The sequence below is a fragment of the Chiloscyllium plagiosum genome, unplaced genomic scaffold (assembly GCF_037043375.1).
Source record: "Chiloscyllium plagiosum isolate Xiang-an unplaced genomic scaffold, Cpla_swu_hap1 HiC_scaffold_50, whole genome shotgun sequence".
NCBI lineage: Eukaryota > Metazoa > Chordata > Chondrichthyes > Orectolobiformes > Hemiscylliidae > Chiloscyllium > Chiloscyllium plagiosum.
In genome coordinates, this window is record NW_028270188.1 from 25,346,796 (window position 1) to 25,361,195 (window position 14,400).

The 14,400-nt window shown below is 42.6% G+C and overlaps 1 non-coding gene across 1 annotated transcript; it reads right to left on the bottom strand.

Annotated features, from left to right (window-relative positions):
* Positions 1–13,943: 13,943 nt before the first annotated feature.
* Positions 13,944–14,017, bottom strand: trnat-ugu (transfer RNA threonine (anticodon UGU)). The gene has a single exon. It is a non-coding gene; the product is annotated as a tRNA-Thr (tRNA).
* Between the last annotated feature and the right edge of the window lie 383 nt (positions 14,018–14,400).

Here is a 14,400-nt window from a genome sequence, read left to right on the forward strand (position 1 = left end):
GTGCTAGAGACCTGACAACTATGGCTTTCCCCTGGTAGGCTGTACCCACCAGCAGTATCCAAATCGCTATACTTATTGCTGAGGGGATTGACCACAGGGAATCCCTGCTGTGACCGTCGGTTCCATTTACTTCCCCGGACAGTAACCCAGCTGTCTTATCCTGTGACTGGGGAGTGACCACCTTCTTGTACATCTTCTCAATTTCCCCTCAGCATCCCGGATGATTCGTAGTTCATCCAGCTCCAGCTCCAGTTCCCTAATTTGATTTTCAAGGAGCTGAAGTTGGCTGCACTTCCCGTAGACGTAGTCGACAGGAACATTTGAAGTGTCTCACACCTGCCACATTCTGCAGGAGAAACATGCAACTGCACTGACATCCATATCCCAGTAGTCTAAAAATCCGCACAGATCTAAACAAAGGAAGAGAAGAGGGAAAAAATCAGAAACCTGAAATCTTACCCAGTTTACAGAATCTTAGGAAGGTTAGAAGAGGTAGGTAGGAGGGCGGCTTGATGGTGAATGACCTCGGGTTTAGATGTCACACACTTAAAAACTCCCAGAAGTCCTTCATCCTTCCCTCACACCTCTCGGCAAATGGAGGCCCCGATGCCTGAACACAGGTTGTTAAAATATTAGACTCACCTTCCCAAGCGTCCTTCGCTTCTCCCTCGCACCTCTCAGCAAATGGAGGCCTTGGCGCCTGATCCAAGGTTTTTAAAACGTTAGATTCACCTTCCCAGAAGTCCTTTGCTCCTCCCTTGCAACCCTCGGCAAATGTAGGCCCCGACGTCTGAACTAAGGTTTTTAAAAGTTCAGACACACCGTCCCAGCAGTCCTTCGCTCCTGCCTCACACCTCTGGTCAAATTGAGGCCCCGACGCCTGATCTAAGGATTTTTAACTGTTAAATTCACCTTCCCAGGAGTCCTTCGCTCCTCCCTCGCACCTCTCGGCAAATACCGAGATTGAAAGAATTGAAGTTGAGTGAGTCAAATCAAGCATGAATATATTGATCCAAGATCCAACGGAGTCACTAAATTCAGCAGGCCATGAAGGCTATATATTTATCTGGTATGTCTGTGGGAAAAAGATTTCAAATAGCAGTGTGATTGTTAAACGTCAATACACACACACACACACACACACACACACACACACACACACACACACACACACACACACACACACACACACACATATGCAAACACAGACACACACATGCAAGCACACACACACACACTCACACACAGACACTCTACATTGTGAGTGTTCGAGTGCAACGACTGCAGTAAGTATATCACAAAATCCAGTTAACATTCTTTAAAAGATCTGAAGATAAGCCATACCTTTGTTGTGTTTAAAGGCAAGGATTCAACAAATCATTGGATTTGGAGATATAAAAGGAGATCAGCAACATGGAGATTTCTGGATTGTGTGAAGGATTACAGCTGCTCAGAGCAGCTGGAAGCTCAGCGACACAGACATTCTAAAGATAGACTGTTGACGTGCTCCATGTGTGGGAAGAGATTTACTCTGTCATTCAGCCACGTGTGACAGCTGTGGGTTTAAACTGACAAGAGACCTTTCCTCTGGTTGTGGGGAAAACTCTTTAAGATTTTCTCAGATCTGAAATTCAGGGGTCTGAATTCAAGATCAAGTTATTCCCATGGGCGAGAACTCGTTCAGTGTTCCATGAATGGGCAAGTTTTCACTAGGGGATCCAGCCTAATGTCGCACATATGTCTTCGTCACTGGGAGAGAAGCTTTTCCGCTCCGTTTGGGCAGAGATAACCTCCACAATCCATTCTAATGTCAACCAGTCGAATTGAAACTAGAGCGTGTACATCCTTCTGCTCTGTGCTTGAGAAGAGGTGTATTAAATCAGAAAAGTTGCAGATGCACAAACTTGATAAAAACTGGATGGAGACCATACACCTCCACTGAGTGTTGGAAGCGATTCACGTGGTCATCTGTACTCAGTGAGCACAGATTATTCACATTAGTGACAATCACTTGCCCCTTGTGTGGTAAGGGATTCCCTTGGTTCTCCAATCTCAGCAGATATGGGCTTGTTCATACCATTGCGCGAAAAAGTAAATGCTATGACTGTGAGAAGAGCGTCAGGCGTAACAATGCTTTGATGAAACGACAGTTCACGCTTTGTGGGTAGAGGCCGTTCATCTACACTATGTGTAGCAATGAATTCAATAATTCATCCGCACATGTGATGCACCAGATTGGTTTAGCTCAGTTGGCTGGGTTGCTTGTTTGTAAAGTAGTGTGATGCTGAAATCATGGGTTCCGTTCCCATCAACGGGTTGAGAATACCATAAGCAACTGTCCTTCTCAACCTCTTCCGTTGCCTGAGGTCTTGGAGCCCACTGGTTAAATCACCACCAGTGATCCCTGATAAAGGGCTTATGCCCGAAACGTCGAATCTCCTGTTCTTTGGATGCTGCCTGACCTGCTGTGCTTTACCAGCAACACATTTTCAAATCACCACCAGTCACTTGTCTGTCTAATGAAGAGAATAGTTCCTATAGTCTGCATATCGACGGTGGCACCCACATTCCAGTGAGGTCAAATGTGATTGTATCCTGCTGTTATTGCCTCCAGAAATGAACTGTGTTCATTCTATCAGTAGACGTTTACTTCATTGGATGTGAATAGCTTCTTTAATTGAACTGGGTTTTAATTGCTCAAGTATCAATCACATCAAATATACTGTTTTCCCCAATTTCTCTCCAATGAGAGGAGACTGGTGGATATGCATTTGCACTCTGTTCTTGAGCATTTTCTTCGTTATTCAAAGTTGATGTGTATAAAAAATGTATTTGATGCATTCAGAATTACGGACTGTGTTTCACTGCAATGGAAGTCCTTGAGAAATGTAATCACTGCTTGAGGAGATGCAGCAGTTAAATTGTGTCGATATACAGTGGGAAGTCAGTCCCACAGTGAGAGCACGTGAATGGTTTCTCATCAATGTGAACACGTTGATAGGAGTTCAGTTCCTGGGAACATATAAAGCACTTCCCATATTCTGGACATTTAAACGGTTTCTTTTCACTTGTAACCCATTGGTGTATTACCGGAATGGAAGATTTAAGTGCATCCTTTCCCAAAAATTGAACATATAAATGACCCCTTGCAAATGTTAATTCGCTGAAGTCTCAGCAAGTGTGTTAATGGAGTGAATCCTTCCCCGCATTCAGAGCAGGTGAATGGCCTTTCAACGGTGTGAACTCGCTTGTATTTCAGCAGGTTGCAGAAATCAAGTACTTTCTTCCCGCGTATAACAGACAAATGGTCTCCTTTCTCTGTGAAACTGCTGGTGTCTCAGCTGACCAAATACTCGAGTGAATCCTTTCCCACACTTAGAGCAGGTGTACGGTCTCTCTTCAGTGAGTTCCCAGATGAAAAGTGAGATCAGATGACGGGCTGACCCCATTTCCACTATGAGAATACTTGATTTATTTCTCATCAGTATGAACACATTTGTGATACCAGTTTTGGAGAACTTTGTTTTTGAAAGCATTTCCCACAATCTGAACAAGTAAAAAATCTCTCCTCAGTGTGAATGCATTAGTGCAAAGCAGGTTAGATGACTGCACAAATCGCTTCTCATACTCAGAACAGGTGAAATGCTTTTCCCCAGTGTGGCCGGGTGAATTGTCATGGTAGGCGAATAATTGAATACTTTCCACAGTGAGAACATGTCCAAAGGTTCTCTCCAGCGTTCCTCCAGTTATATCTTGGCAGTCCAGATGATTGGCTGACGCCCAGCCCATAGACAGCACACGTGAATGGTTTCACTCGACTCGCAATGTTGTTTTCTCCTTCATTTTCAAAGGCCGACGTATTCAGGCTCCTTTAAACTGAACAACTCCATCAGATACCGATGTGATGTGTCGTGTCAGTTTCCAATGAAAATCCTCATCTTTAATAATTCTGAAATGAAAACAGAAATACCTTAGTAAGGGCTAGCTTTTTTAAAAAAAACACCAAATCATTTAATTATCATTCTTCTTTCGGATGGGAAGATTCAAGACAGTGTCAGGATGTATTGCTCATTCCTAATTTGACTGTACAAGGTGATGATGAGCAGCCTTCTGGAACCCTTGTTTTCCATGGGCTATCAGTACATCCACATTGTAAGGGAAGGAAATCCAGAATGTTGACGAAGTGCCGGGGAGGAATGGCAAAATATTTCCAGGTCAGTATGGCAACTGTTTTTTCGGGTTGTCCTACCCACCTGTCGTCCTTTACCTTTGAGATGGACGTGATTGTGAACGTGAAAGGTACTGTTTAAGGAGGCGTGGTGAATTTCTGCACTTAATCTTGTGGATGGTACAATCTGCATGTCTGAGTGTTTGGTGGTGGAGGAAGTGGATCTGAGTCAATGTTGTGTCATTCATGCAGTGCTGATCAATTTGGCTGTTCTGTTCTGGGTGGTGTTGGGCTATGCATTATTGTTGGAACAGCACTGAGGAGTCCTCAAGGAGGTTCTGACTGAAATTTTATCTTCCGACTTTGATGCTGCCTTATCTGTTGTGCTTCTCCTGCAACATGCTTTGCAATACTCCACTTATTCAGGCAAATAGGAAGTATTTAGTTATGTTTCTTATTTCTGGCTTGTAAAGGAATAAACGACAGGTAGGGAAAGAACCCAAAGAAGGAGAAGAACAGTTGGACAATGGAGTGGATAACGATCTGGCTAGGAGTGAGAAAATCGGTAAATGGAGATATTTAGTTGCTATTCGTAGGTGGTGTGTAATGGCAGGTAATCTGATAGATAGGCTTCATGGAATATAGAATTGTATTACTTGCTGAAGAAATCCCGGATTCTGACTGATCTTGTCGCCACAAAAGGCTGATTCAATTAATTTCTCAAAGAGACTGGGACTTTCACAGCAAGTAGTGAGGCCTTTTGGCCCTTCTTGCCAATGTCAGGCATCAAGCGCCTATCCACTGTCATCCTATTTTCCAGAACTTGTTCTGTAGCTTTATGCGCTGTGGTGCTTCAAGTGATCATCGATTGCTTTTTGCAATTCCACTAGCTCCAGCAAAATGCCATCACCACACACATATTCCTCTCACCTCCCTTCTCTGCTTTCCGCATGTAACCTTCCGTCTGGGACACACTGATGCATTCTGTCTTCACTCACAACACCTCCCCACACGGCACTGTGGAATCTTCCCCTCCAATTGCTGAAGATGTGAAACATGCAGTCCTGAAATCTCAGAAATAGGAGCAGCTGTAAGCCCTACAGCCCTTCGAGTCTGCTCCACCATTCAATACGTTCATGGCTGATCATTTCGTGTGCTCAGATCCATTTACCCGTCCTCTCACTGTATCCCTTACTTCCTTTATTGTTCAAAAATAAGGTCATGGCCTTAAAAACGTTTACTGAAATGGTGTCAACTACTTCACTGGGCAAAGAATTCTAATTATGAAAGTGAGGACTACACATGTTGTAGATTAGATGTAAGAGTGTAGTGCTGCAAATCGCATAGCAGGTGAGACAGCATCTGATGAGCAGGTAAATTGACCTTACATGCAAAAATCCTTCATCAGGAATCGAGGATTCCAAAGAGTATCAACCCTTTGTTTAAAATGTTCCTTATCAATTGTGTGCTGAATCTGCTCCGTCTAATCTTGAGGCTGTGCCCTCTTTGAGATGGACGTGATTGTGAATGTGAAAGGTACTGTTTAAGGAGGCGTGGTGAATTTCTGCGCTTAATCTTCTGGATGGTACAACCTGCCTGTCTGAGTATTTGGTGGAGGAGGAAGTGGATCTGTGTCGATATTGTGTCATTCATGCGATGCTGATCAATTTGGCTGTTCTGTTCTGGGTGGTGTTGGGTAATGCATTATTGTTGGAAAAGCACTGAGGAGTCCTCAAGGAGGTTCTGACTGAAATGTATCTTGCGATTGGATGCTGCCTGACCTGCTGCGCTTTTCCAGCAACACATTTTAACCTGTGCCCTCTTTTCCAAATTTCACCCGCCAGTGGAAACATCCTTTCTACTTCTATCTTACATATTCCCTCAATATTGTACATATTTCTATAAGGTATCTCTTAATTCTTCTGAATTCCAATGAATATAATCACAATCTACTCAGTCTCTCCTCATAACCATATCCCCTCAACTCCAGCATTATCCCAGTGTACCCCATCTGCACCCCTTCCAGTGCCAGTCCATCCTTTCTCAAGTAATGAGACCTAACCTGCTCACAGTACTCTAAGAATGTCGTCATCAGCACCCTGTACAGCTGCAACATAACCTCTCCCTTTCGTAATGAAAAACAACATTCCATTTGCATACCTAATTTCTTGTTGTACCTGCAGACCCGACCTTTGTGATTCATGAACAAGGACTCCTACGTCCCCCTGTGCAGCAGCATGCTTCAACATTTTAGTCGACAAGTAATAACCCTTTCTCCTGTAACTTCTAACAAAATGGATGACTTCATATTTTATCTGCCAAACCTTTGCCCATTTCGTTAATGTAACTATTTCCTCTACAAAGTTTGACATTCCTCTGCACTCTGTCCTCTGCCATTCATTTTCGTGTCATCTGTAAAGTTGGACGTGCTCCAAATTGTCCCCAACTACAAATTATTTATATAAATTGTAAATAATTGCAGTTCCAAAACACATCACTGAGGCACACCACTACTCACTGCTGGCCACCAGAATACTACGCATTTATCGCCACTTTTTGCTTCCTGTTATTTAACCAAACCTAGATAGATACTTATACTCGACCACTAACACTATGCATCCTCAACTTATGCATCAGCCTCTTGTGCGCACCTTGTCGAAGGTCTTTTGGATCTCTAGGTACACCGCATTCAGTGTATCCTCGTTGTCCACCATACTCGTCATGTCTTCACAGAATACCAATATAGTTGTAAAGCATGACCTGCTCGACATGAGTCCGTGCTGGGTCTGTTCAATCTCTATCGCAGTGACCTTTTATCCCCGTCCTTGATAGTGGACTCAAGCACCTTCTCTAATACAGAAGTTAAGCTAGTGGGTCTATAACCCACTCTCTTGTCTTCCTTCCTTTTTTTAAACAGTGGCGTCAGATTTACTGTTTCCAATCTGCTCGAATTGCCACAAAGTCCAGCGAATTTGCAAGATTTCCGCCTGTACACCTGTTAGTTCCCCCGCCGACTCTTTTAAATCCTTGGGATGGATTCCTTCAGCGAGAGGAGACTGTCTATCCTTAGCTGCATTAATTTGCCCAACACGAAATAAAGATTGTTTTCAGGTCCTCACTGACATCTATCTCTTTTCAACTACTGCCATGTATTAGTGTCTTCCACTGTGAAGAACGATACAAAATAACTGTTCAATGGCTCAGACATTTCATCACATCCCATAACTAAATGCCGAAAGGACCAACATTCACTTTAACCACTCTTTTTCGCTGTATATTTTTGTCGAAACTTCTTCTAAACGTCTTTATAATCTTTATAATCTTACTATTCATTACAGCACTTTTGTGGCTTTTTTTGACCGAGAAAGCTTTCCGAATCTTCCAGTTTCATGCTGATTTTAACCACTTCGTATGCCTTCTCCTTCAATTTGACAGTCTCCCTTATTTCTTGAGATAACCATGCCAGATTGCACCTTTTTTTACTGCCTTCCTTTACATTGGAATATAATTGTGCTCAGACTTTTGAAAAATGTAATTGAAAGCTTTGTTCATCAGCTGGCCCACCATTTTTTTTGTTTTGAGTCTTCTTTAGCCAGGCTCTCCCCTATCTATTGCAGAGCCCCTTGCATATGCACAGGAATCTGGCATTGGCTTTTAACTTCACGCTCTCCATCTGCATTCTCAATTCAAACATACTGTAATCACTCCTTCCAAGCGGATCCTTAACGATGAGTTTTTTTATTTTTTCCTGTCTCACTACAGAGGACCAGATCGACGATAGCTTGCTACCTCGCCGTTTCTTTGACATCGTGTTCAGAAAACTGTCACGATTAAGTCCAACAACGTCCTCCTCAAGGCAACATTGACTGAGCTAGTTCGACCAATCTAAATGTCGATCAAAATCCTCAAAGTTAATATCCGTCCCATTTTGAACAGCATTACTTATTTCTTTGTGTATTTATTCCCCCAATGTAATCGTTTATTTTGTGGTCTACAGACTACGTCTATCAGTGAACGTTTCTTCTTAGAATTTCTAATTTCCAACAAAATGGATTCAAACTCATTCTCTATCGAAGTTATACCATCTCACAGTTCTGCGTTGAAGTTGTTCTTGAATATCAGTCTCTCCTGTCTGTCCTTCCGAAAAGTCTGAAAACCCTGGATATTTAACTCGCAGTCATGACCACCCTGTAACCATGTCTCTGTAATGGCTACTAAAACTTATTCATTTGTGTCATTAACTCTTCAACCTTGTTCCAATTGCTACAATCATTTGGAAAACTGACTTCATGATAGGTTTCTTAGCCTCATGATTTCCAATATCTCTCATAACATCTCCTGAATAATCCTTCCTTTTAACATCTTGTTTCTCCTCAACTGTCCATTTACGTCCTCCCTCCTAAGTACCCAATGGCCCAAAAACACCTTCCAGGTGAAGAAACACTTTGCCTGCACTTCGCACAACCCTGTCTACTGCATTTACTGATCGCTATGTGGTCTGCACTATCTTGGGAAATGAAGTGTGGACGAAGTGACTGCTTTTCAGAAAATCCAAGTTCCATCTTCTAGAAAGTCCCTAAACTATCACTTCCCCGCCCCATTAGCGGACCAGCCCGTTCCTTCGCCAACATCTCTGTCTCAGGCTTACTGTAGTGTTGCGGAGAAGCTCAGTACATGCGTGAACAACAACATCTCATTTTCCATTTGGGGATGCTGCAGACCTCTGTAATCCATCAATTTCAATACTTTTAGGACCTGAACTCATCCATCTCCTCGCCCTCTACCTCACACGCCACTCCTTGTTATCACAAATGCAGCCATTACACACTATCCATGTTTAGTCACTAACAGTCGCCATATAAAGCTACTCACCCTCCCAGCCTGATCATTATCCATTAGTTTGCCCAATTCTTCTTCTCTCTCTTTGAGTTCGACACCAACCTACCGTTTACTTCTTACCCCAGTCCCACCACCCTATCATCTGCATATAGGTCAACATTTCGTAAGTACCATCAGTTCTGAAGAAGGGTCACTGGACCGGAAATGCTAACTCTTATTTCTCTTCTAAGATGCTGCCAGACCTGCTTGGCTGTTCCAGCACCTTCTGCTTTTGAACATGTTCCTTGGCCCACATCTCTGTCTCAGGCCATCTGACACTGTGAATGATCAAGGAACAAAGGTCATGTGTGTGCCCTTTTAGTAGCCTAAGATTGTCCGTGCTCAATGATCCTCTGCGCCAAAGACAGTCCTCTGTTCCTTTTGAAAACTTCTCTTGTCGATTGATCCTATTACAATGTGAGCCACAGGCATCAACCTTTTGGTCTATTAATTCAGCATGGGATTTGTATCGCAGATCTATTTTGAATGCGATCAACAACAGAGAAAGAGAGAAAAGAAAACTCATGTCAAATCTGAACAGACTGGAGTTTCTGCAGGAGGTGGAACTTAGTGACATTTTTTCAGATAGAGAAAACTAAAACACTTTCTCACTCTGACAATGTGCCATTGGTTATCGAAGCTAAAAGGATTTATAAGCGCAAAGGCTGAAACAGCTTTTTCACTTATAATACCTGAATGATCTTCCTCCAGTGTGATAGTACAGTTGTGTCAGTTAATGGGATAACTGAGCGATTCACCTTACATATGCAGCCGGGGAACAGTCCTTGTGTGGTAATATATGGGTACATAATGCATGGACGAGGGACTGAGAGTTTCTTGAGCCGTTTCACATCGTGACTGAGACGGTATTGGAGTTTTGACAGGCGAAAAGTGGGCAAATGCACAGTTCGGGATGGAGTTATGATTCATGTTGCTTTGTGAGACTAGAGAGAAAATTACACGTGTTCTGACCAATGTTTTACATTCCTTTTTGGCCACCTGGGAGTAGTTAGAGGATTTCAGGACTACTAACACAGTTCCAGTTTTCACTAAGGCTGGCAGAGATAATGCAGCAAATTACAGAGCAGTGAGTCGATCATCACATGTAGGGAAACGTTTCGAAAAGCCCCTTAGGGAGAGAATTAATTGCAATTTCTTCAGAGAAAGTTTGACCAGCGAGAGTCAGCATGGTTTTGTCAGAGGAGGTCAGGCCTGACAGAACAAATTTTTTTAGGACGTGATCAGATGTGTAAACGAGGATAGTGAAATTGATTCAGTTTATGAGGATTTTAGAAAGCCTTTGACAAGATCCCACAACGGAGACTGGTAACAAGTTTAATATAAAAGGGATACAGCATCACGTGTTAAGTTGGATCCAAACTTGTTTGGGTGGTGGAACCCAAAGGAAGGTGCTGTTTCTGTGACGTGGAACGGGTATTCAGTGGTGTACCACAAGGATCAATACTGTGTCCCGTAATGTTTGTGATTGCACATAAACAATATAGAAATAATATTGGGGAAATGATAAGAAAATTTGAGGAGGATATGAAGATTGGCAAAGTGGTTAACAGTGAGGAAGAAGATCTTAGGTTCCAGGATTTCAGAGGTGGATTTGTCAAATGAGCAGATGGGGGAGCTGACAATAACAATAAAAACATCAGGCGATGCATTTTGTAAGTAACACGTCATGGAAGTACTCAAAGAACGGTAGGGCACTGGGAAACCCAAAGGAACAGAGTCACTTTGCATGTGGGTCCGCAGATTCGTGAAGGCAGCAGAATATAGTAGTTAAGAAGAGAAGCACGACTTCTCAGTCACGGCTAATATTGCGAGAGCAGGAAAATAGGTGTCACATGTAGAAAAGTTCGTGAAGAAAGCATTTAGCACGCCTGTCTTCATTAGTCGGAACATTGATTATTGGAGTTCACATGTCACGTTCTGGCTGTACAGAGCATTAGTGGAGCCACATTTAGAATACTGCTGACAACTCCGATCACCTTCAAACGGAAAGATATTGTAAAACTTGAAAGAGTGCAGAATAGATTTACAAGGATGTTACAGTGTCGAGAGGGCTTGAGTGGTAAGTAGAGAGTGTTTGAGCAGGGGCTTTTCCCGGCAGTGTTCCAGGCTGGTGTGTAAACTTCTAGACGTTTATAAACTCATGACTGGGGTTGGATCGGTGACTGGCCTAGGCCATGGTTTTACCCAGGATGGTGGAATTCAAAACGAGAGGGCACAAGTTTAACGTGTTTTACACGGACACACTAAACAAGGGACAAAGTGTGGTAGAGCGATATTTGGATTTCCAAAAGACATCATCTCAGCTTAGTTTTCGACTAAATAAAAATGGGCATGTACTTGGGAAAATAGTTTGAAAGGTAAACCATGAAGAGAACGTTAAGGATATAAAAAATGAGTGATGTCGACATGAGGAAGTTTGTGAGTAAAATATTGACCAATGCAGTATGAAGTGGAGAATGAGATGTTCGCAGGAACATTCAATAACGACCCTTTTATTTAAATTAGATATTACAGGAATCTGAAATACAGAGGGACCTGGCTGTCCTGCTTTGTGGATCACATTAACATGGTCTGCCGGGAGACCAACTGATTAGGAATGCAATAAGTCTTTTTATTCATTTGTTCAGCAATGACTGGGCCAACATTTATTTCCCCACTCCTATCGGTATTTGAGACGGTGAGAGCCTGTTCGAAACACTGCATTTCATGATGTCTTTTTTTGGATAAACGAAGTGTTGCATTTATCAAATTGCAGCTTTTTCTTTGCCTGTTCAGTTTAATGTTCAACTATTCAGTTGATATCAGAGAATTTAGATTTTCTCCAGCAATTATGCTTGTGTTTCAGATTTCCTGCATCTACAGTTTATTTTTATTTAGTAATTTGGATGATCTGAGTTTTATGAGGAATGGAATGTTGCAAGCTGTCAAAAATGTGACAGAAGATTCAAACTTCAATTTTCCGAAGCAGATCAGCTGAGGTGGGAATAGAGTCAAAAAGTGTGGTGCTGGTCAAGCAGCATCCGGGGAGCAGGAAATTTGATGTTTCGCGTACAAGATGTTCGTCAGGAATGCTTGAATCGTCGATTCCCCGCGCCTCAGATGTTGCCTTACAGGCTGTGATTTCCAAGTGCTACACTTATTGACTTTGATCTCCAGCATCTGAAGTTATCACATTCTGCTGAGGTGCGGTACATTCAGGTACGGTTCCTGAGAGGTAATAACGTGGTCGTGATGACAGAGTGAATTTGTAGTTGAAAACTTATCCGTGAATCAATATTCTTCTCCCGATCCCACTCTGCCGAGGACAGGCTGTTTCGATGGAGCTTGTTACAGTCGGTCAATTTGAGAGTTGTGCATTTGGCAGGTCGCGAAAACGTGAATTCCCAATGCATTGTTTAGACTCGAATACGATACGGAAACGTTCGGTCTTGGGTCTTCCACGGCCTAAATTTGAAAGTGGGTTTGCATGTGCATAGTCGTTGTCGTGTATATTTGTGTCTGAAAGTGTAACCAGTTATATTTTCTGATGGATTTTAAAAATGAAGCGATCAACAGAATGTTGATTTTCATTTTACTTTGATAATGTAAATCTGAACCAAAAATATGAATTGTTGGAGAAACTCAGTAGACCTGACAGCATCTGTGGAGAGAAACTGAGTTAAAGTTTTATATCGACAGAAACACGTTACTTATACATTTCTATATAATAATGCTGGGAAAATTATCAGTCTTATCTTTTGCATCAGGATTTTTATCTCAATGACAGACAACCGTCACCTTTACAAATTCAGAAGGACTTTATTGACTATAATGCTGTTTCCGTTGCTCTCAGCTGGTGAAAGGCTGTGCTTAAATGATTACCTTCTTTCGTTTCCTTTCTCTCAGTTTGCAGCAATGTCGAATAGAGAATTGGTCATTTCGGTGTCTAACTCAGCATGTGTCTCCATATGTCTCTGTGCATCCACCTCACCCTCTTCCTGTTACATTCTCCGACACTCTGCCTGTCTATACAGCTCTTTACCTATTTCGGCCCTGTGAAAAGTCTGACATTAGATTACTTTCAGTGTGGAAACAGGCCCTTCAGCCCAACAAGTCCAAGCGCAATCCACCCTTAACCCTACCCTAGCACTATGGGCAATTTAGCATGGCCAATTCACCTAACCTGGACATCTTTGGAATGTGGGAAGAAACCGAAGCACCCGGAGGAAACCCACACAGACACGGGAAGAACGTGCAAACTCCACACAATCAGTCGCCTGAGGCGGGAACTGAACCCGGGTCTCTGGCGCTGTGAAGCAGCAGTGCGACATTTCGAGACAATTTGAGTGTGCAGCTACTGAGAGGCTTTTTTGCCCACTGACTGGAGTGCGTTGAACTGGGCTCACATTCTCCGGATAATGGGTCTGTCACTTCAAACCAGGCAAGGCGACACTTCTTCCTCAAACAATTCTGACTGTTTTGAATTCAAAATTGAATACCTAATCCACAAGAAAAAATGCAATTATTCTACAAATAAAGAAGCATATTGATGGATATATTGTTGGTTTAAATGTATGAACGGTGGCATCAGAGAATGAGAGTGATCAGTTGTTGGTATCTCTGCCATTGCCACAAAATTCCCCGGCAAATCGGCAGCGTCTCCTGCCTCATCTCATTATTCCGATATCTGGTAATGAAGGGGGGGGGGGGGGAATAAAAGAGGAGCAGAAGCAGAAGTGCTTGTGGAATAATGGAATAAGTATTAGTTTGGAATATTAAAAAATGGCATTCACTGTTGGAACTTAACCCGGATCACCAAATCATAATTGGGTGAAAGTCCAAAAAGGTGCTCAGTAATGTTTGCGAAACACCAAGCCCAAGTATGAACGCAACAAATAGGCACCGCTGGGAGTTGAACCCAGGATTTCTTGTTTACAAGACAAGCGCTTTAACCAACTAAGCCACGGCGCCACAGCATTCGTGCCCTCACTCATCCATATGTGGAGTTGCTTAACCACTTCCTCACAGTCTTTGGACATGTGTTTTCGGATCAATGTTGCTCACAGAGAATTGTATTCAATCCTCGAATTTTCAAATACAAACAGATTATAGCTGAAAATTATCCACTGAAAAGGCACAGAAAAAACATAATCTCTTCTTGCATTCATTTAAAACTGGTATTTTCACCTGGTTAAAGTGACAGGAGAAAGAGGATGTGCTCAATCTATCGGGGCCCATGAACCACGTTAATACACACAGAGGGGACATCACATCAAGAGGAACAAGGTCATTGCGGTGAATTGACTAGCTGTAATGTGTAAGTAAGTATAAGCATTGGGCAGTAAAAGCTGACC